Below are 12,379 nucleotides of genomic sequence, written 5' to 3' on the forward strand. Positions count from 1 at the left end.
CATAGAATCCATAAAATGGTGATGCAGATAAAAATAGTTTCTGAGCAGTTTTCTAAAATCACTGGCTGTGTCTACACAGGCAAGTTATTCCAGAAAATCAGCCGCTTTTCCGGAAAAACTTGCCAGCTGTCTACACTGGCCGCTTGAATTTCTGGAAAAACACTGACAATCTAATGTAAAATCATCAATGGTTTTCCGGAAAAACTATGCTGCTCCCATTCGGGCAAAAGTCTTTTTCTGGAAATCTGTTCCAGAAAAGTACCAGTGAAGACAGCAGAGTAGTGTTTTCCGCAAAAAAGCCCCGATCATGAAAATGACGATCGGGGCTTTTTTGCGGAAAAGCGCGTCTAGATTGGCCACGGACGCTTTTCTGGAAAAAGTGCTTTTCTGGAAACGCATCCTGCCAATCTAGATGCGCTTTTCCGGAAATACTTTTAACAGAAAACCTTTTCCGTTAAAAGCATTTCCGGAAAATCATGCCAGTTTAGACGTAGCCACTGAGTTTTACAAATTTGGTGCCTAGTATACGGTTACACAGAAATATTATATCATGAAATGATCTCCTCTGAATTCTCTTTTTTACCTCTCATGTAACAGTTAAGATAGTTCCAAGTTTTGCACAAAGTGGGCCCACGGTCTTTTGACTTTAGTTCCTGGAATGCAATTTACCAAGCAACTTTTATCTTTTTGAAAGAGAATGAAAGCTGTCTAAGGATTTTGTTCTCAAAAAGAAAAAATACGTTAGAAACTGTCAGAGATCTTTGAAAAGGGATTTTCTTACTTGTATGTTGAAGTTTTTAAAATATAGGAAAGACCCAAATTCTGCTCTCACTGAAGTCACTGCTACTCTAGAGTTACTTCTTCAGTTTCAATTTCCACTTAGCTAAGCAGGAATGGAATTTATCTCAAGAGAAAAAGTAGAGAGAAACGGGAATGTTCCCTTTACTTTGTGTGTATAAAACCTCTTTTAAATAGAGCAAACACAGAAACAGACATTTCTTTAAGAAAGCTAGCCAGAAAGACAAAAGTTAAAGCAGGAGAATGAAAGGGTACATCTACACAGCAACATTATTTCAAAATAATTAGCATTATTTTGAAATGACTTAGTTCATGGGTATGTGTAGACTACAAAGATTTTCCGGGATACCAGAGGCATCCTGGAAAAGCTCTGCCACATCCAAAGAACATGACTGCTTTTCTGAAAAAAAATTAAGAAAATCAGATGCATTTTTTCGGCATCCCCGTAAACCTTTTTCTACGAGAAAGAAGGGATGTTCCGAAAGAGGGTTATTTCCGGTTCACAATTTGCATATCTTTTTCCAACTTTTCTTTGTAGTGTAGACATAGCACACTTCTAAACAGCAGCAGTTATTTTGAAATAATGTCAAAATACTGTCAAGCTGGAGGTCTTCTTACTCCAACTCCAGTAACCCTCATTGTACGAGTAGTAAGGGAAGTTGGAGGAAGAGTGCTCTGTTTCAAAATAAGTGCAGTGTAGATGCTCCTAATCTCAAAATAAGATATTTTGAAATTAACTATGCAATTGATATAGCTCAAGTTGTGTAGCTTATTTCAACTTAAGCCCTGCTGTGTAGATGCACCCAAAGAGTCACAAAGAAAGATCTTTAATTCAGTTTTACGCCTTTATGAAAAAATATCATTTGAGAAACCTGATCATGCTCAGCAAGGTGGCTGAAGTTAAAATACAGAAAAGATCTTCTAAAAAAAAGCCATGTTTTTCCTACTAATATCTCTGGTTTGCCTTGGGGTGCCTGAACAGGAATGGAGTGGGCAAGGCAAGAGACTGTGGCTACGTCTAAACTGGCGTGATTTTCCGGAAATGCTTTTAACGGAAAAGTTTTCCGTTAAAAGCATTTTCAGAAAAGCACGTCTAGATTGGCAGGACGCTTTTCCGCAGAAGCACTTTTTGCGGAAAAACGTCCGTGGCCAATCTAGACGCGCTTTTCCGAAAAAAAAGCCCCGATCGCCATTTTCGCAATCGGGGCTTTATTGTGGAAAACAGTACTGTGCTGTTTACATTGGCCCTCTTGCGCAAATGATTTGCGCAAGAGTGCTTTTGCCTGAACGGGAGCAGCACAATATTTCCGCAAGAACACTGACGATCTAACATGAGATCGTCAGTGTTCTTGTGGAAATTCAAGCGGCCAGTGTAGACAACTGGCAAGTTTTTCCGCAAAAGCAGATGATTTTGCGGAAAAACTTGCCAGTCTAGACACAGCCAGTATGTTCCAGACAGGTACGTCCTGTAGTTCACAATAACTTTTGTCATTTCTCTCAACAGTGTTTCCATTTCTCCCCACCCCTTCTGCACTTTGAGCATGTTTCCCAAGAGCAATGAACTAAAACTCTGCAAGTCTCAGGAACAAAGATGCCTTTCAAATTCCCAAAGTGAACAAAATGGTGATCAGTGAAGGCTGGGGTGATATGTCAGAGTAATGAGCTTCAAGTGTTTGCAGCATTTTTGAGTGGATATATGTGATGTTTCACACTGGGAGAAAGCTAGAAGTGATGGGATGAAGTGGAAAGGGTTGCATTGAATGTTAAGAGATTTTAGGCTGTGGAATAGTTTTCCAAAGGCGAAGGTGAATTTTAAGTCTAGAAAATATCCTTTGAAAACAAATAATCCTCTATTGGCAGAGAAAGCATTGGATAGGTCTTCACATACACAGATTTATTGTGGAAAATGACAGGAATGGTTTATCCATTTATGTGATTCCAGGATAATTTTTGGCAACTGAAATGCTAATGTCTCCTATGCTGATGTAAATTTCCCCAAACTCTCTCTCTCTCTCTTCATATTTGTGCTGTTTCATCATTGGGAAAATATGTCTTTTCAAAGCTGCAGCACCCATGAGAGCCCAATTCTGTTCTTCATTTTACCAAAATATGTAATTAACTCAATTGATGTCAATAATGCTATACTTTTGTGAAAATGGTGAATGAACAGATAATGTGGCCCCCAAAATCCTAAATAATTTTAAAAATTGAAATGTCACCTGCCATGATTTTGTCTTTTAAAAAAGATTTGTTTGTGTTCTGTACAGTAGATAAGGAAGATCTGGTCTTCAAACCCCAAAGACTGGTATTTCATCCATTATAAAGTTTCATAATATGCACTCTACTGAGAACAATGGGATTTATGCCTAATTCACTTTGAGCTGACGCCTGGGGGTCCTGTGGCTATAGGTGGACTCGGCCGCCGCCTAGGGCGCCGCTGGCTGGGGCACCCGATGATAACGTCAGTCCATTGATGACCTGTCATGTGCCCACCCCTGTCCCAGGTTATGTGGGATCGGGGCACCCACGTTAGTGGCACGGAAGATTCAATCCCTGGTTTTAATCTGGGCTTGTAAGTCCTAGGGGATAGGTGTGTACCTATGAAAGGTGAGCCTGAAGTAGGGTAGCCTACTTCTTCCACAATCCGTGTGTCCCCTTAGGGGGTGGGAAAATAGCCCAAACCCGTTTTGGGTGCCTTTCGTCCCCGCCCCGTTCCTCACAAGAGTCTCGTAAGACACAGCCCCCTTCTAGAGGCTAACCTTCCTCGTCCTTGTAATGTTTGGTTCAGGTGGGGTGGGGGGAATTTGGGCCCTCCCCCACTCCTAAGCTCCCCGCCTCAGGACCCTGAGGTAAGGCCTCACCGACCTCACTCGGATGGTAAGCTTAGACGCAGGTCACTCACCACCCCTCTCGGGGGCTTTTGGTTGCTGTCCGTGCCGGTGCCCATCCTGGGACTCAAAGGCTCCACTGGTTCTCAAAGGCTCCTCTGTCGGATGTGTCCCTCCTGAGTCGGAAGTCTCTGTTCTGGCATCCGTAGGTGCTGTTCACTGCCTGGGGCTAGGACTTCAGGCCCGGCCATGCTGGCAGCTGACTTCTCGGCCCCGGCATTACCCTCTGTTTCTGCCCCAACTCCAGCATCTTCAGCCTCCTTCCACCTGCTCCTGGCATCCCCAGCGGCTTCCGCCCCGGCTTTGGCCTCTCCAGCCACTCTCTGCCCCGGCTCCAGCAACTCCGCCTCCGCCTCGGATCCGGCCTCCCTGGCCGCCTCTCCGCCTCAGCTCCGGCATCCGTGCCGGCCACTCTCCACCCACTCACCTGCACTGGCACCCTCTTCCCTCCCAGCTGAGCCAACACCACTTTTAAACGCGGTGTGCGGCTTACGGCGCATGTGCAGCACCGCCGGGAGGGGGCCGCTTGCGCCTATCCCCGGGCCTGGGACAGCGGGGTTGTTCTGTCCCACAAGAGGGGACGGGTTCACCCCATCACACGGCCCTGCAGGTGGGGTCGCTGACCACATGTTCCGCCTGGGGCGCCAACTGCCACAGCTGGCCTCAGGCCACTCCTGCTGACACCATTATCAGAGGAAAACTTTGAACAGCAGCTTCTTTGATTTTTTTCAATACCTTCATGAGGAAATAGTAAAAGCACCATCACAGCCAGAACTTCACAGAGCGTTGCCTGCCTCCCCCTAATGGCAGCATTGCTTTTGGTGAGAAGGGAAGACTATTTCACTTTTCATTCCCAAGTTTCTCAGAAATATCTGCAACCCAGCTAGTGCTAGAAAGAAGAAAAAGGGCATTGAAATTGCACTGCTACAATTACTATGTTGAGTGGGTGAATTACACATACAGCCACTCCCCGAAACCATGAAGTTCTTTTTGGAAATTAAGGACTTTTACCTCAGGAAGCAATTCTGTAATGAAGTTCATTGCTGTGTCTATTGCTGTCAGCTGTAAGGGACACAGAAATGGAAGGTATCAGCAACAACAGCAGCACGAGAGGTGTGATCTTTTTGAATACATGAACACATTTTTGTCTTACTGTATCTATGGGTGTGACTAGGCTACAGGGTTTTGTGGACAAAAGTGGACTTTTGTCAACAAAACTATACCTGCGTCTATACTACCTCAGAGTTCTGTCGACATAACGTCGACAGAACTTGGTAGTTCCGTTGGCAGCGGTAAATCTCATTCTACGAGGAATAACGCCTTTATTGACAGAGTTCTGTCGACAGAAGGTGTTATTGCATCTACACTGTCCTTTGCATCTACACTCTCATGTTGACAAAGTGGCTTGCTTTGTCGACAGATCTGGATGTAGTCTAGACGCTCTTTGTCGACGGAAGCCTGTAGTCTAGACGTACCCGCAGGGTGCGGCTGCTTTTGCACAAAAACTTGCCAGCTGTCTACACTGGCTGCTTGAATTTGCGGAAGAGCACTGACTTTGTAATGTACAAAATCAGTGCTTCTTGCGCAAATACTTTCACGCTCCCGCTCGGGAAAAAGCTCTCTTGAGCAAGAATACGTGTGCAAGAGGGACAATGTAGACAGGGAAGAACTGTTTTGCGCAAAAAAGCCCCGATGGCTAAAATGGCTAGACTGGCCATGGATGCTTTTGCGCAAAAGCACTTTTTGCGCAAAAGCATCCGTACCTATCTAGATGTGCTTTTGCGGAAATACTTTTAACGGAAAAACTTTTCCGTTAAAAGGATTTCCACAAAATCATGCCAGTCTAGATGCAGCCTATGTGTTTTATCAGTCCAGGGATTATGCAGCTTCTGACCATCACATGAGTTGACCAAAGAGTGAACTGTGAGATGATGTTACAGAACGGAAGAGAAGAGAGATCCCTGACAAAGTCTTGCATTGTAAACCCTTAATGTTGTAGATGTTCAAATCAGAGCTGGATTTTTTTTCATATGCAAATTTTCAGCTAAAAATGCTAATTTTGTTTGACTACAACAATTCACATAATTGTTTCAGCTGGAAAATAGCTCTAGAGAAGTCCAAGTGTTTTGAAAATGTAAAAAAAAAAATGTTCTTATGTTTTAAATCAATCTTCTTTTCACTTTGTATTTTACCTTGATTTTATTTAAAAGATTAAAATCCAAAAATCATAGAGTCATAGAACTGGAAGGTACCTTGAGAGATCATCAAGTCCAGTTCCCTGCCCTCATGACAGGACCAAGAACCGTCTATATTATCCCTGATAGATGTCTGTCTAATCTGCTCTTAAATATTTCCAGTGATGGAGATTCCATAAGCTCCCTGAGCTATTTATTCCAGTGTTTAACTACCTTGACAGTTAGGAAGTTTTTCTTAATGTCCAACCTATACCTCCCTTGCTGCAGTTTGAGCTCATTGCTTCTTGACCTATCATCAGAGGCAAAGGAGAACAATTTTTCTCCCTCCTCACTGTGACACCCTTTTAGATAGCTAAAAACCACTGTCATGGTCCCCTCGGCCTTCTCTTTTCCAAACTAAACAAGCTCAGGTCCTTCAGCCTTGTCTCAAAGCTCATGTTTTCTAGACCTTGAATCATTCTTGTTTCTCTTCTCTGGACCCTCTCCAATTTCTTCGCATCTTTCTTGAAATGTGGTGCCCAGAACTGGACACAATACTCCAAGGCTATGTCTAGACTGCAAGCCTCTTTCGAAAGAGGCTCTTTCGAAAGCATCTTTCGAAAGAGCCTCTTTCGAAAGAGAGCGTCTAGACTGCACAGAGAAATTTCGAAAAAGCGGCTTGCTTTTTCGAAAGAAAGCATCCAGTGAGTCTGGATGCTCTCTTTCGAAGAAGCCCTATTTACATTGAAGAACGCCTTCTTTCAAAAGAGGAACTTTCGAAAGAAGGCGTTCTTCCTCGTAGAATTAGGTTTACCGCCATCGAAAGAAAAGCCGCGTTCTTTCGATTTAATTTCGAAAGAACGCGGCTTGAGTCTGGACGCAGGGGAAGTATTTTCGAAAACAGGCTACTTTTTTCGAAAAAAACCCTGAGCTGGACACAGCCCAACTGAGGCCTAATCAGCGCAGACTAGAGTGGAAGAATGACTTCTCGTGTCTTGCCCACAACACTCCTGTTAATGCATCTAAGAATTGTGTTTGCTTTTTTTGCAACAGTGTCACACATATTTAGCTTGTGGTCCACTATGATCCCTAGATCCCTTACAGCAGTACTCCTTCCTAGACAGTCACTTCCCATTCTGTATGTGTGAAACAGATTATTCCTTCCTAAGGGGAATTCTTTGCATTTGTCCTTATTAAACTTCATCCTATTTACCTCAGAAAAATGAGAAGTATTTTGTTTGCAGAGAATGATTTTAACTTTTTGCTTCAGACATCAAACTGGGGTAGAGCTCATTAGATTATACAGCTCATTAGATTATAAGTCAGAGGTAGGCAAAACCAGCCATGGTCTGCCAGGGTTAGCCCCTGGCAGGTCACCACTGCTATATTTACCTGCTCCTCCACAGGTACCAGAGATTGCAGCTCCTGTTGGCATAGATTGATGTTCCTGTCCAATCAGAGCTGTGCTAAGTGGTGTCCTACTCCATGCTGCTTCCTACAGCTCTCATTGGCTGGGAAAGGCAATCCACAGCCAGTGGGAGCTCCAATCACTGGTACTTGTGGAGGCACAGGTAAATATGGCAGTGGTGACCTGCCAGGTAACTTTGGTGAACTGTCACCATTTTCTTTCCCACCTCTAACTCCATCTCTAACTCTGAATCTTAATTTGACAATTTACAATGATCGGGCTCAGGTGAGTCCAAGTATCCTAATACCACCAAATAGAGTTGATCATGTAATAGACCTAGACCAAAATCTAGTGGACTTACATCCATATGTAATGTGTATTGTAAGGAGATTAACATGACCAACTGTATTTGAAGGTAAATACATATTTTAACTGCCTATTTTTAGCTCTTTGTTTTCCAGATTCCATTTGTACACTAAGAGTACATCTACACTATGCAAATTGCACAGCTTATTTCAAAGTAATTTTGAAATAAAACTGTATTCCAACAAGTCCCTTGACACTCGTGGAATGAGGCTTCCAGAGATGCCAGAATAGCACACCCATTATTTTGAAATATATTTAGCAATAATGGGCATGTTTAAAGCTGCGTAATTGCTGTTTCAGGATACTTCAAGTATTCCAAAATAGCCCGTCTGTCTAGACATAGACTAACAGTGAATTAAATTACAAAGTTCAAGCAAAATAGGTAAGCAATTTTAAAGCATGAAAACAGTGTGGGAAAAAGTTCCGAAAGAGTATATTAAACAGATCTACAGACAAAACAGCTAGGGTGTGTCTAGACTACATGCCTCCGTCGACGGAGGCATGTAGATTAGCCAGATCAGCAGAGGGAAATGAAGCCGCGATTAAAATAATCACGGATTCATTTAAATTTAAATGTCTGCCCCGCTCTGCCGATCAGCTGTTTGTCGGCAGATCAGGGCAGTCTGGACGCGCCGCACCGACAAAGAAGCCTTTCTTGATCGGCACAGGTAAACCTGGTTTCACGAGGCATACCTGTGCCGATCAAGAAAGGCTTCTTTGTCGGCGCGGTGCATCCAGACTGCCCCGATCTGCCGACAAACAGCTGATCGGCAGAGCGGGGCAGCCATTTAAATTTAAATGAAGCCGCGATTATTTTAATCGCGGCTTCATTTTCCCTCTGCCGATCTGGCTAATCTACATGCCTCCATCGACGGAGGCATGTAGTTTAGACGTACCCCTAGAGTGTGAGAGCTGAAAATATAACAGATCACCCAATATTATAAATTCCTGCCAAATATACATCTTTTTGATTCTCTGAAAGGACTCAGCAGATGTTTCTTGCTAAATATTGTAATATAGTTAATTTATTATGTCTCAGGAACATGCCCTGTTTCACTTTTTATACCAGTATTTCTAATTACTCCAGCCTGTTACATGGCTCAATGAGTCAGTTTCCTTTAAGGGTATGTCTACACTAGCCCCCTACTTCTAACTAGGGAGGCTAATGAAGGCAACCGAAATTGCAAATGAAAGGCGGGATTTAAATATCCCGCGCTTCAATAGCATGTTCCCAGGTGGTCGCCATTTTGGAAATTGACTAGCATAGAATAAGGTAACTGGTAATTTAACTGGTAATTCGAAGAAAGGGGTTTATTTCGGAATCGCCCTTCTCTGCTACATGTAGACATGGGCAGTTCTTCCAGGCTAGTCAATTTCCAAAATGGCAACTGCCCAGGAACGTGCTAATGAAATGCAGGATATATAAATCCCATACTTCATTTGCAATTTCGGTCGCCCTCATTAGCCTCCCTAGTTCGAACTAGGGGGCTAGTGTAGACATACCCTTACTGATTGGCAGTTTCCCTCTACTGAAAGAACAGTTCAGAACTCTGGCTACACAGAAGACCTCTTCTCTTCCAGGGTACAAAAATCCCTCCCCATCAAAAAAATTACTTGTCACACCTTCCCTGCTATAGACAAGCTAGTAAGACTTAATCCCTTGACTAAAAGTTACTTAGGGTATGTCTGCACCACAGCGCTATTTCAAATTAACTTAATAACGCATCTAGACACAAAAACTAAATTGAAATAGCGTTTTTCTAAATCAAAATAGCACGTCCACATTGAGTGGACTCAGAATCGAAGGTAAGGCTGGCCGGAACCAGTGCTGGCAGGGCATCAGGGTCAGACTTAGTGTGTGAGGCTGCTGCCTCAGGCTATCTGTGCTTAGAGGGACCCAACCCATCCTGGATAGACAGTTCTCAGGTTTCTCTACTTGCTGGTCTACCTCTCTGAGGGACAGCAAAGCATTTGTGTCTCGGAGTGCTCTGCTTGCCCTCACTCGGGACAACCTAGCACTCTGCAACATGGAGACAGAGCTGCCCCTGGGCACTCTGGTGCATCTTGTTGATGCGTTGCCATCAGCCTGGCTGCACTTTCTGCAGGCTGCCATCTGAGAGGTCCATCGGGGGCCTGTCAGTATCCAGGGAGCCCTGAGGGAGAGCTTCCGCCCTGAGGAGCACTAACAGTCTCCGTGGTCTGCCCCACTGGGGGCTTGTGCCTCATTCCTCCCTCAAGTCCTTCCACTTACCCCTCCCTAAACCCCCTTCCTGATGTCAAATAAAATACACGTATTTTCAAAAATAGAAACTTTATTTAACACAACTGGGCGGGGGAGGGGCGATGAACCTCTGGGGAGAATGGGGAAAGGAGGTGGGAGAGGGCAGGAGAGAGGGTGGGAGAGGGGAGGGGGAAAACTGGGAGAAGGGAGCTGGAAGGGGGAAGCAAGGGGATGAAGGGGGAGAGGAAGCTCAGGGCTCAGGATTGGGGGGGTCTCGTCGGGCAACATGTCTCCCAGTACGGTGGGCGTGGGGGCCTCAGCATCCCTGGGGGGATGGGGAGGAGAATGCGGAGGTTGAGGTGGGGGGTGTGGAGATTGAAGAGGAGGATGTGGAGGTTGAGGAGGGAGAGACGGGAGGGGGAGAAAGAGCGGGAAGAGGAGAGGGAGCTGGGAGAGCAGCAGGCATAGGAGTGGCACAGGGCAGCACGCTCTGCACCAGGGCCTGCAGATGGTGACAGATGGCATGACCCTGGGCAAGCAGTTCCTGCCGGAACTCCCGTTCTTCCTGTGCCTGCTGCTCCATGATGTGGGTCTGGTCTCGCAGGGCTGCCAGGTGCCGCTCGTGGTACCCCTGCAGTGTTGCGGTTGTTCTCCGGAGCCCTCAGGTGCGGGAACATGTCCCAGGTGGGGCACTGTGCCCTGCACGTGCAGGTGATGCAGCTGTGGAGAAAAAAGAGAAGTGTTCAGTTCTCCCAGGGGACACAGTGGATGAAGCCCAGCCCCACTTCTGCGAGGTGAGGATGACCATGCCCTGCACTATCAGAGCCGTTTTCCTTCCCAGAGCACATGTTTGGACTGTCCAGTTATCCCTGGGAGTTTGGGTGCCCCGGGACCGCACCCATGCCCCTGTGCCATGTATAGTGCAGTTGATGTGGGGGGGAGATGTCTCTTGCCTCTGTATAGAGGGAGTATGTGAAGGGAGGGCATCCTGCTGCGTCCTGCCCCGGGGTCAGGAGCGTGTCAAGTCTCTTCACACACGCTTGTGCTGGCTCCTGTGTGGCACACAGCTGGAGCCACCTGCCCAAGGGTGGCACGGCACGTGCCCGCACGTGCACAGGTGGCTGCGTGATCCATGGGAGGCATGGCCCATGCGCGTGGTCCCTGATCTCCCTCCCTGCTTCCCCCCGGGTAGGGGACAGTGCTGGCACTTACCTGGTATGGCCTCCCTGGATGACTCTGACGACTCCAGTGCCGGGACACCTGGTGGTGACCCCTCTGGTGCGCCTGGGTCAGGGCTCTCAGCTCCCGGCTCGCTGCCCCCCGGGCTGGCGCAGACCACCCCACCCTCCAGGATTCGGACGAGGGCAGGAAAGTAGGGGCAGGTGCCAACCCTTGCTGCAGCACCGCCCCGGGGGCCCTGACGTACAACTGCCACAGCTCCTTGACTTTGAGGTGCACCTGCTCCTGAGTGCACCTGTGTCCCTTGCAGGCCATAGTGGCCGCTATGCAGCCATAGACAGCCGCTTTCCTCCACCTAGTGCAGAGATCATGGACATTGGGTGCCTCCCCTCAAACCTTAATGAGGTTTATGATCTCCACACTAGTCCACGAGGGCGCGCGCCGTCTATGGCTCCTGGCTGGCCTCTGGGTGCTGGGGGACTGGGTGGGGGACGGCTGGCTGCCACTGGCTGCCACTGTGTGGCCACTGGGTGAGGTTCTACTGCTGCTGGCAGGCCTGCTCTGGCATACGCCCAGTGGCCAGACTCTACTCCTTTAAGGGCCCCGGAGCTGGAGGAGAGGAGAATAGTTTTCCTGGTTGTGCCCAGAGTGACCACCATGGAAAACTGGGAAGGGCTGGAGGCCTCCTATTTCGAATTAAGTGTCTACACAGCACTTAATTCAAAATAGCTATTTCGAATTTGGCGTTATTCCTCGTGGAATGAGGTTTACCAAATTCAAAATAAGCACTCCGCTATTTTGATTTAAAATCGAAATAGTGGTTTGCGTGTGTAGTTATTGAAGGTAATTCAAAATAATGGCTGTTATTTCAAATTAACTTGGTAGTGTAGACATACCCTTAATCACTCCTTTTAGAAATCACCACCAAGGTTCATAGGAAGTTATGGCTTCCCTCTTTTGCAGACTCCCAACCCATTACCCTAATTTACTAAGCAACCATTTGTTTGAGCCTCACAGAGCAACCATTTTTTTCCATTCAAGGTTACTTCCCACATAAGCTGGTTTGCCTCATTTTTGACACTCCACTCTAGCCCTTACAGAGACTTCTTCAGCTGAGGGAAACTAGGAGAAGAAATATCTTTTACAATCTTGCCTACAGTGTCAGTTTAGGACAACCCTTTCATGGGTTTTCAGTAACCCTTTCTCAGGAAGTCCAGGCCTGTCCTTTCCCTCAGTTCCGCTTGTCTTCTAAAAACAGTAGAATGAATATCTCCTCCCAAGCCAGAGTAAAAGCTGTTTCCTCTTCAGGGTAAGTAATTTTTTTTTTCTGAGCTCAGGTGGAAAC

Source organism: Pelodiscus sinensis, chromosome 1, assembly GCF_049634645.1.
Source record: "Pelodiscus sinensis isolate JC-2024 chromosome 1, ASM4963464v1, whole genome shotgun sequence".
Taxonomy (NCBI): Eukaryota; Metazoa; Chordata; order Testudines; family Trionychidae; genus Pelodiscus; species Pelodiscus sinensis.